The following is a 12,299-nucleotide window of genomic DNA, read 5'->3' as shown; positions in this document are numbered from 1 at the left end:
CACCATGGTAGTACAAGTCTTTGTTTCCTTTTCCCAGAGCCAGCAGTCTGTAACTCTCTTGAAGTCTCTGAACTGCACATATTTCCCCCTGTCTGCAGCTGAGCAGACTCCACAAGCAGAGACTGCTGAAGTTTGAAGATATCAGTAAAAGCCTGACATACAGGTTTTAGATTGGTTGGTTCATTCCCCCTTTAAAAACTGGGACATCTAAAATATTAGTGTTTTCTAAGATATCTCCAGGTAAATGCAAAAACTGATTTAAATTTGAAAGTCCAGAAAAAAAGTGAAAGGCAAAATGTTAAATATGTCTGCTTTTGTCCCTATTTTTTGGCAAGATAGACACATATATTATACATCACACTTAGGCAACCCAGTAAAAGAACCCCAAACTAAAAAAAAATTACTATGTATTCTTCTCTAACAGGTCAGTGCTGTTAGAGATGAGTTTTGAGCTATCAGATATGAGTTTATACAGCCAGTCATGGTCCTTGCAGGTGATTTTGCTCAGCCTGTATACAGACCCCATTCTTTCTTTTGAAGGCCATTCATTGAAGGAACTTGGACACCTTTTTTTGCCTGGTTTTGGTGATATATCATTGCAAAGGACACATTTTTCCAGAAGCATGTGCCCCAGCTACTTCCCAAATATCTGGATGCCCCAGGATGTTGCATGTAAACATGGCAATGACTGCGAGGTAAAGCACAAGGCAAATCTTACCAGCTCCAGGGAAATGGTCATGGCATTGAGTCCCTGTGGCTTGTAGCAATACTAAATCAAGCTTCATTTTATCCTAACTCATACATATTTAAAGCAGACATGATCTGAATTTTTGGTTCTCGTTGTTTGTTCAAAAGTGCAATGAGAAATAGCAATATGAGATTAGACAGAGATTGCACAAAAATGTGGAAAAATGGTATGAACTGAAGGATGGTGAATAGTGTATCTTTTTATTTTCTAGGAATTACTGACCAGCAACAATTACTCTTTGGATTCCAGTAAGAGGGCAGTGACACAGATTTTGGTCAGTGTGTGTGGCACAGAAATACTCTACTGTACTCCTGTATATCAAATTAATTAATTGAGAAACTAATTCCTCTTCATGTTCTACAGGAGGATAACAAGAGTGAAGTGACTGAGTCAGGGCCTTGATACATAAGCCCAGACTCAGAATTATTAACTAAGTTTTCAAGTACGAGTGTTGCACAGGTGGCAGGGGAATTTTCCTCTTTTACAAAAAGTAATGGTGTAATACTGAAGAGTATAAGAGGGATCACAGTAACACTTTTGCCTCTGTCATTTGAGCACTTGATATTGAAAATTTAATAATGGTAAAACCAGTGGATCAATAAAAATAATGGAATATTTTCTGAAAAAAAATCATAAAAAATAACCCCACACTCCATCTATGTGTATGCAGCCTCGCCTCAAGCCCTGTGTGCAGTGTTGGATACCACAACATCAGAAAAATATTAGAGACCATCCAAAGGAGGGCAATGTGGATGGGGAAGAGTCTGGAGAGGAATCTGTGTGAGGCTGTTTAGTCTGGAGGAGATGGAGGGAAGAGGTCTTGCAGTTAAAACTTCCTCATGAGAAGAGGAGGGGCAGGGATGGATCTCTGCTCTGTGGTGACTACAGAATCACAATCACAGAATCACTGGGTTGGAAGAGACCTCCAAAATCATGGAGTCCAACCCAGCCCTAACACCTCAACTAAACCATGGCACTGAGTGCCACACCCACTCTTTTAAACACATCCAGGGATGGTGACTCCACCATTCCAGATTTATCACTCTTTCAGTGAAAAACTTGGTGCTAGTCTTGGTCTAGTACTTGGCTTGTTAACCTTCTCCAGAATCACCATCTTAAATGTATATTGCTGTATGAGGGAGTAAAGACAGTCCAAATTGTCCTGGATTTAGGATTAGAATCTTGCATGAAAAATGTGAGGTAGAAATTTCCAAGTTTGATTCAATGATTACTCTCTTTCAGAGTCTATTTTGGCCTTTTTTTCTAGAAAGGAATTGAAATAGGAACACTTGTTAAAGAATACCACAGAAAACCTTGGACAGCTGTAGTTAATGCAAATGACTTGAAATGTACTTTGGAATTAAATACCTGAAACTTAAAATGGAAATTCATGTTTAAACACTCTAAATACAATAATGATACCTTTAGCAGTATCTCCATAGCTAGTATTTCTCTTAGAATGGCCCAGGTTTGCTCATCTTTTTACCTTCAGGTTGTGAGTTTTCCAGAAATGACATTTAGCTATCAACTTGAAAGACTTGAATGACTTTTGTTATGGCTTGCACTTGATTTCTCAAGGTTGTTATGACCTTGGAGCCCTGTAACTCAGAATAAGAATAGAGGAAGACTAGAAAGTAAATCTGGCATCAATACCAGTTACAGAATTTTATGTACAGTAGTAACCGAGGTACCAGAAGTTTTGCATGGATTTTTCAAAGGGCAAAGTAGCCATGCACTCAAAGTAACAACAACAACAACAATACCATCCCAGACTGATAATTTAACTTGAAATCAATACTTGCTCTTTTGATTTTCACAGCATTTTTGATTCCATATTCTGCTTCATGTGATTTTTCAGGTGAATGTACTTCTCTTGGCTACCATTTGTGCTAGTCACTCAGTTAGCAAAAACGCTTTCACATGCAGTTTTTGTCTGTGCCAGTACATGTTTTCAACTCCAATTTTGTGTTTGAGAGTTTTTGAAAGTGTTGCCAGAGCTCTGTATAAAATATTTAATCACTGAGAGTATCAAAATAAAATTGATTCTCTGTTGGGCTGTTATTAGCATTAATGCTCCTGAGCTAAAAGGAGATGCTATGGGACATATTTTCACAGTGAGCTAGATGGCATTTTAATCTTGCAGTCACACTGAGTATAATTGGAGACAGGTGGCTAAAGCTCCACATTCTACTTCAAAAACATTATGTTCTCTCCATTCAGATATGCCTAACAAAGCCCTAAATTCATCTTGTTATATTTTGCCAGCTGAACTTTACAAAATGGAATATGACACAGGCTGTAAAGCCAGTGCATTAATTTAGCTAAACCCACATGGATTTCAGGTAGGTTAAGATCACACAATGCATGGTTACAGTATTATGTAGCATAGATTTTATGCAAGGAAACACCACAATGGCCATCTATTCTGACCTATCTTTTTCCTGACCATAGCATTTCAGACATATTTGCAGCAGAGAGGTGATTGCATCATCTTGCACAAGAAAAGCTGATTCTGGAGAAGATAGTATTTTGCTTAGAAACTAGATCTATATTTTGCAAAATGGATAATTAAAAATGAAGCATATATAAGATGATACATAAAAGGAATATGATATTAGACAGATTACTATATAGCCAAAATCTGCATGATTTTGCACTGGTAATGATTATGCAATGATTTTTTCAGATGCCACATTGTGACATTTTGCCTCTAACACTGCTCCCTGGCAGAAAGCATGGATCTGTTCCAAAAAGGTGATTCTTATAATCTTAATATTAAAATGTGCCTTAAAATCAGACACCTGGATGAAGAATGCTTCCTATCCTGTGAAACAGCATCTAGAAGCTGTTGGTGCACTAGAAAATGCTGGTGCAACATTTGCCAATTTTAGAATTCTGTGACTGAAATTTTTAAAATTACTTAACAAGTGATACCATCTCTTGTACATTATTGTTAGACTTATGCCATCTGTTTCTCATAGGAGGCATCTGAGAGGTATAAAGCCAGACTGAAATAATTTAAATCTCAAACATGTGAAAAATTACTTGCATTTTGTTATAAATGCATAGACAATTAAATTAATAAAAATGTTATTAATAATTTACAAAATAGAATTTAGAAAAGCCACAAGCAAAAATAATATCAGTGTTGAGCCAGCTCAGGGTCGGCACTGGGTGAATTTAGCTATGGCCTTCATCACACCGGATCTCTCCTGTTTACAATTTCAGTCTCTGCAGGACCAGTTTACATACAGTTTCTTCAGCTGGACAAGGCATTGCCTCATACTTCCTTCGTTTTCCAATTTCTTTTCCATATTCATGTCGTTCTTTCCTCACTGCAGAGGGTTGATTTGATTTCCAAGTAGAGATGAATACTTGATTGGATTTCTGGGAATCCTGTATTGGGATGCACACCCCAGGTGATGGAGGCTAGATCCATATCAAGTGTTAACTGTTGGTCGTTGTGGAGTTCATCTCAGGAGTGGGCTTTTCTCTTCTCAGAGTCATTCTCCTTTCTGTTGCAAATTGTGCTCCTTGCCTGAGTTTCGGGCAAGGGCCTTTACAATTACTGGGCATTTTTCTTTATTTCCCAGCCTGAGTGCCTGTTACCATCTTCCTTCTAAAACACGACTGATTTTACACCATCGATCACAAATGCAAGTTATTTCACATTATGTTATATGAACATGAATTATTTCATATTACATTGTATGAGCATGAATTATTTTACATCATATATCACACATTTTAAAATCTGTTTTCTATCTGAAAACATATTTGTTTTCAAAAACCTGCTTTCAATAACCCAGCTTCATGGACTAGGCATGTGTAGCAACTAGGCATTCATTTACCAGGTCTGCTGAGACCTCTTCTACCTGTCCTAGAAAAATTACATTCGATTTAGTTGGCTGAAAAACTCACTGCAGGGATCTACCTTTGAAACAACATAAATATACTGTTCCCAACTTTTATATGATAAACTATGATTTAAAGCACTTATCCTGAAGGAAATAGACCAGCTGAACTCCCTTTTCAGCCTTGAAGGGATTCAAACCCAGAATAATTCCGTGGCCGATAATCCTAACCAAAAACCTATTGTTTGGGTCAGGTGAGGAGAACCATTTAGACAATTATAGCCCAAATCTTATAAGCAAGGTCTGCAAAAAGGTACAAGGTGTGCTTGGAGCCTCCTGTTCTGGCTCTCAGTGTGAGTGGGTGGCAAGGCTGCATTCCAGAGCAGTTGGTTAGTTCACAGCTGTCCTATTGCAATCTGATGTCCCACTGTGCAGTAACACAATTTTTTCTCCTCTGTCACATATAAGCAAATCTTTTTGCTGTAAAACTGACCATTTTTAGAGAGAGGAAGGCAAGATAATCCTCTCTGGTTTTTTTCATTCCAAAATGACCTGAAGGAAGCATGGTCTTCAATAGACAGAGCTTTTTCAGGGCTAACAAAGGTATGGAACTCACCAGTATTCTTTTCAAGCAAATGATCTTCCAAATAACTAGTATATCATCAAACATGACAGCCCACACTTCTTAAAAAAACCCCAATGGCTTTCTCATCCTTGTGCCTTATTACTACACGATAGAAGAGAACAGATTCCAGTATCTCCCCAGCTCCCATTTTTTTGAATGGCTGGAGTGTCTTGGACAGTATTTGTCAGGCACCTCGGTCCTGGTGGAAGGGGCTACACATGTAATAGAACACAAAACACAGTGCTGAATTGCTGGCAGAGTCCATGGCAAAACTGTGGCCAGTCTAAACTTATGTGCCTTCCAAACACTTCTTGGTCACCGCTCAAGGGTGAGGAGGGACTGAGGAGAGTCTAAAAGAAAGCAGACTGGATAGAATTATCCTGCTTTGGCAAGGAGGGAATAAGCATAGTTGTCCGAACACAAGCTACCTGCCCTGTTTTCCTGTTATGAAAATGCAGGTGGGTGCCTACACTGGACAAGAGATTTCTTGCAAGGTGGCCAAGATTCATAATTCCAGGTATGTGATTTTTCTTAGTCTGTGGCCTTTGGTACATATAGCACAAATTCAGCACAGTGAACAGCTCTGTTCTACAAGTGAGGGTGAGCTTGAAAGGTGACTGAAAGGCCTTGTGCCTTCGTGTATCATTCAACTTCGCTGTTGACAAAAAATCCTTGCTTGAGTCCTTTTATGTTGGGAAATGATGATTAGCACCAATTATCTGAAATTAGTGGATTTATGTACTGATTAAAGCTCTGCTCAGTATATCTGTAATGAAAGCCTTCTTCAGCAAATTGACTAAAGCAATGTTTTCAAGTTTCCTAAGGATTTACAATGAAAAACCAAACAAACAAAGGTCAATTAGTTTTAACCCTCACTGGAAGTTCTTTTATCTAAAAAATTGCTTACTGTCAGCAAGTAATCTATGCAGTAATAAACAGAGAGTTCCTTAGTAAATTTATTTCAAAGCTGTTTGTGTATACTCAATTTGTCAGTTCCATAAGGACAAAATGCTTTCATAGAATATACACAGAAATGCATTCTAAGAAATACATAAGATTTTTGACTTCACAGAGGTCAAAACTGAGACTAACTAGCTTTATTTTTAGTGAAAAAAATGCAATATACACATATGTATCTATATATATACTTAGTTTGGAAATTAAAGGGAACAGATAAGACTTACTTTGATGTGAAAAACACCATATGCATTTTATCTCCTCGACAAACTACATATGATCTTGACAGTCTTTGAAGCTCTGTAATAGAGCACAATTTGTAGTTATTCTGCCAGCCATCAAGTACTTTCACACAGAGATGCTGGAAGGCCTGGCTACATATTCCTGTGCTACATATGGAGTGGGCAACAGTGTCCTGCACTTGGCAAACCCAGCAGATGAGGTGGGTCACACAGTACAGGCAGACTAAATCTGCTTTAGAAAAGGAATTCTGCTCCCATTGGTTTGAAATGTTTATTTTGGATGATGTGTTTTGACTTCATAATTTCAAATTAAAAAGTATATATATATATATATATATATATATATGTATAAATTCCATATGAAGTATATTTTATACGAAAATAATATATAATGTTTAATTTAGCCCCCCTCCCCTGAAATGAGTTTCAAAGCTAAACAAGAGATGGAAATTTTTTACTTTTCTTGTCAAATGTTGAAATAAACGTATTCCATTGAAACACATTCCAATTTGAAATCTGTCAGGACGCTACTTTGATTAAAGAAATGGTGAACCAAATGAATGATCATTTAGATCCCAGCATCTAGCTCATTTAAATGCTCAGATCTAGTCAAAATTGTGGTGGTATAAACTGTCCATCTTCCTTCAACCATAAAATACCAATAATTCACTATGTCCCATTAAGAACTGAAAATTTAGGGAAAGAGGATTTTTCTTTTTTTTTCTGTTTTTTACCTCTTAAAGATCAGGAGGAATGTATTATTTCATTTTATAAAAAAGAAATAACGGGAGAATTGCCAGCTCAAAGCTTATGTTTAACAGGAACACTTCTTTCACAGTGCAGGTGCACAGCAGGAAATACTGTGAAAACATTCTCCTCTCTCTGAACTTTATTGAATTATGTTACGAAATTCTAATAAACAGGGGTTGTCATCATTCTAAGCTTTCATTTGAGAATATAAAACAAAAATAAAATATTTTTGGGAACCTGGGTCCTAACTTGCTATTCTCCTCTAAGAATGTACATAAGTTCCTACTCATAAAACAATCTTGAACCTTGTCCCTCTAGTGACCTTAGTTTCTTCCATTAAGGTTCTTAAAAAATTCATTTAACAGTAATCCACATATTCTAATTTTTTAGTGCTATGGGATGCATAGGATACTGATAAAATAATATTGATGATATAAATATTGATAAAATAATGTATGGAGGACTTATTATCAGAATGGTTAACAGAATTCAGAGTTTGTAATTTCCAGGTTTATATAACACATGAGTTCTCATTTAATAAGCTTCAAGTTCCCATTCAGTTTTGGTAAATATACCATTACCTACCCTAACTCTATTTTGGGATCCTAACAGACTTTTTAGCAGGCTATGTGAACAACCTTGTCTGCACAAATGTTCCTTATATCCATGCTATTCACATGAGATAGTTGCTAACACTGTCAGAAATGACACTATCTAAAGAAACTTTATTATGTTTATACTTATTAGAATTTTGCAGCCAGTGATGCTATCTTAAGAGGTTTAATTATGTTTACATTCATTAGAGTTTTGCAGAGCTAGCCTTCCTCCAATTACTAGCAATTTACAACTTTTATTATTATTTTTCATCTAGAGGTCTGTCTCATCAAGGTCAAAGCCCTTGCAGAGTCATACTGTTCAGCCAGTTCCCCAGAGGTGTCTCTAGATGAACATTTGGATAAGTTCTGTAGCTCAGAAGAAACCAGGGCCAATTTTGAACCCCTGAGATTTTCTCATAAGTGCAAACAACATTTTAATGCTGCTTAGATGTGAAAGGTTTCTACAGAAAATATTTTCATCTTTAATGCTGCTACACAACAAATAAACAGAACATGGTACTGCACACAGTGTTGCTACATAGCCTTTCAAATTTTTTCATGATTGCTGATTATTTTTATAGTGTTACATAACTGTATTTCAGGACATAACTATCATTACAGGTCTGGAACCCTGTGATTCTGTAACAGTGTGTGCCATCTCTCCAGTAATCCTCTTCTCCCTCCTACTTGTGATGTGAGAACACCTGGACCAGGCAGGGGAATTGTTCAGAGGAACAACAATACCGGAGTTATGCAATGCAGTAACTTTCCTCAGGACACCAGTGATTATTCTGACCTCATTTTGGGGACTGCTGTGCTGACTAGAACGCTAACAGTAATAATAATTAACCATGCATTTTAATTTGCAGTAGACGAGAAAGAAATGTAAAAAGAAGAAAGATGAGAAGAAAACTTTAAAAATTTATCAAAATATTGATTTTTGATGTTCTGAGTATGTTTGGCCAGAACTAGCATTATCTCAGTTTAACATTAGGAGGAAACTCCATAATCACGTATTCATGTTAGGGGGAGGTGCTACAAGAAGTAGCTGTCATAGCCAAAAACCTAGGGGTTAAGAATAAAGATTATGAATTTTTTTCAGTTCTTTGATTTATACTAAAGAATCTTTCTTTTTCAAGTACCAAAATCCTTTATATCAGAGTCCTCATCTAATGGGTATTAGTAACATTTTACACAATACTACTAAAAAATATTACATCTGAGGCCTTTCAAGGGAAAAAAATGCCTCAGTTGTTCCCTATGGAACCAGAGTTTCTTCACAAATACCTATGCAATTCTGGAGTAAAAGTAAGAAAAATTGAGTATAATACCAAATAATAGCTGAGGGACTGAGAACAGTTAGCCACAATTCCTGGAGGAGGTATTTTAAGCTTAAGGTGCAATAAAAGGTTACATATATTATCACCATCTTTTTCTATATTAAGAGTTTCTAAGGAAGTCTTTCTGTCCCATGTCTTATTTTGATATAGAATAAATGTACTGACAAAGATAAAGCTCTCAGTGAGTGTAATCAAATTATCCAGAAAAAGATGCTGTTGCAGCTAATCCTTCAGTCATGACACACATTGGAACTTCTGGCAATCTTCTGTTGTGGAAGGAACATCACTGCCCCTGTTCTGGCCAAAGAATTGACTGAAAATGAAAAGTCAAAGCTCTAGAGTAATTATTAAAATATCCAGTAGTTCTATAGTCAGTGAACAAAGTACAATTTACCCTAAATTACCCCAAAAGAATTTCATAATGGTGAGAAGCAATTCTGTTGTGACTTCAATACGATCTACACTGCCTGAGCATTAAGTTCTTCTTTTCTCTAATTAAAGCTATGCATTTTCTTAACTGTATTTCAGATAACTACTTTTAAAAGTGTAGCTCTTGCATGGTAATTCAGACTATGTATTTTGGTGCAAATGCACATAACCTGTGCTTACAAAAAGTTCAAGTGTTAAAAACCCCAAAAATTAATTTGTAAAATCTAAAGCGAATAGAAAAAAGATATTGCCTCATTACTGAAAATGCTAAAAATATACATCCAATATTATAATTTACTTCCAAAAAACCTAATTCAGCAGATGCACAGCTATGTTTGAGTTTATTTATTTTATATGTAAGGGAGTATTGTTATAACAATATATAAAGCCATGAAGCTAAAACAAGAGACCAACAACTCAGTCATTGCCAACATTTACAGGCAGTTGCAGGGTCCACACAACAGGAAAAACCTACCCCAAACTAAAGAGTGATCAGAAGTTTAAACTCAAAACTGTAAAAACACCAGCTCATGCAGGAATTGTCACTGTGTCTTGGGTTATGTATCCAAAAAAAAAGTGCATTCTATTTCATCTGTTGAAAGCAGTTGGGGAAATGTTTTTCTTTATATCTTGTAACTCCAGGGAGGAGGAGGGTGGATACCTTCTGATAATAGACCAGCTGTTGAAACCAGGTGGGGCAGTGTTTCTTATCTCTTTCATCAACTTTGTCCACCCTCTGGGAGATATCTTCTGTTAATGGGCCATTAAGGCTCACCCGAGCCATGACACATTACATCATCCATTGGGAGATGCTCCACCCAGTGGGGAGGAGCCAACCATTCCTACCAAGATAAAAACTGAGCTGTAGGAATACCGAGCAGCCTGTTTTCCACTGGATTCCCAGAGGAAGACTGGACCTATCTGGCCATCACTGAACCCTTTTCTACAGGATCATCTCTACTCCACAGAACCACATCTGTTACTCCAGGAGGATTTATTTGGACTGCTTCCAACACTCTGGCCAACAGGATATCAGATTGGATCTCTGACTGTGTCAGGGTTTTCTAGGACTTTTGCTTGTTTGTTTTTTGCATTACTGCATTTGTATTTTTAATATTCCTAGTAAAGAACTGCTATTCCTATTCCCATATTTTAGCCTGAAAGCCCCTAATTTCAAAATTGTAATAATTTGGAGAGAGGCCGTTCACATTCTCCATTCCAAGGGGAGCTCCAACTTTCCCTGACAGATACCTGTCTTTCCAAGCCAAGACACACTGAAACAGCAATTTCTTGAATCAGCTGCCCTGGGCCCCCCACCTCGTCCTGGACCCCATGTCAGCCCCTGCTCCAGGGCTGGTTCCCAGCCCTGCCTGGTCATGGGTCAGGCTCAGGGGCATGGGTGCCTGGGACAGGCTGCCACCAGCATTCTTCTCCTGCTGGGCTGGGCTGGCCCAGTTTGGGCTGGGCTGAGCTGGGCTTGGCTGGGCCCTGGTTCCCAGCCCCTGGCTGCACTGATGGCTCTGACTTTCAGTGTGATCCCTACCACCCACAGCGTAGCCATAGGGATGTGGTGGCTTCACTGATGTGCTGCAGCAGCAAACCATCACCTTCCCATCCCTCCCTCTGTTTCTGCTGCCCGGCAGCCTCTGAGGGGCTGCTGTGCCATGCACGTCCCCGTTGCTGCCTCGTTGGCAGATGTGCAATCTGCTCTTGGCATGCTGCTCTTTTTTTAACACCAGCTGAGCTCCTGAGTGTGATCGCGTCACCCCATCCTGGCCAGGTCTGCAGATGAAGTTGGAACAGCCTGTCCAAAGAGTGAGAATCACTGCAATCCTGAGTCTTTTCACCTGGAGTGGAGCTCCTGCAGAGAGCTGTGAATAGCCCTGGGTTTACAAGAGTCAAAGGTTGGTGTAAAATATGGAGAAAGTAGCTGAAAGCCAATCCCTTCTGAAAATAAGATACAGTTTTAGAAAAAAACCTCTAAACCAGTAGAGGTGCCATTCTGCAGGCTGTGCTGCTTCCTGATGAACCTATACCCAGTTTTAGGATAAAATAGACATCTTTGGATATTTTCCAACTGTAAAACAAAAAGATCTGAAAAGTAGAGTAGATTAAAAGTTTTAGAAATATCATGGACCACTAGAAAACAAGGATTAGGAAAAATTTGAATCTGTCAATAGAGTGACATGAAGCCTGACTAAATCCAGAAATAATAAGATTTTCAATTTTTATTAGTAAGCCAGATCAAATAAACTCTTTGTGTTTATTTGTGAAAAGAAAATTGTTTCCACAGAGCCATCTGATGCCAGGAGAAATCAATGAGTAAAAACCCTGATGGCAGTTTTCTTCTCTCATTTGAGCAGAACACAGCAGCTGTGTTATCAAATTTATCATCTGGTAACCTATAATGTATTCAGATTTCTGATTAAGCGTGCACCTCTCCATTCAATTAAATTAAATGTTTGCTTGATCATAAATTCATGGAGATAGCAATTAGAGGTCAGTGGGTAAAATAATTAAAGACATTTTTAGTTGCCACATTTAGTGTGGAGGGAAGAAAGTAGTTTTATACATCTAGCAGCAGAGGACATAGTTTTGGGCTTTAGTTTAATGGGAAGAGAAACTAGCTTTACACATCTCTTGAGTAGAAAATAGACTGTAACTGATTAATTCACACAGCTTTAGTCAGCTGCAGGAATCAGTGCAAGACTACTGATTATAGCTGTAGTCACACAGGGAGCAGGGGTTTAGAGGTGGC

The sequence above is a fragment of the Prinia subflava genome, chromosome 2 (genome assembly GCF_021018805.1).
Source record: "Prinia subflava isolate CZ2003 ecotype Zambia chromosome 2, Cam_Psub_1.2, whole genome shotgun sequence".
In the NCBI taxonomy this organism is placed as follows: domain Eukaryota; kingdom Metazoa; phylum Chordata; class Aves; order Passeriformes; family Cisticolidae; genus Prinia; species Prinia subflava.
The sequence above is the reverse complement of the archived record's forward strand: the minus strand, read 5'-3'. Positions refer to the sequence as shown.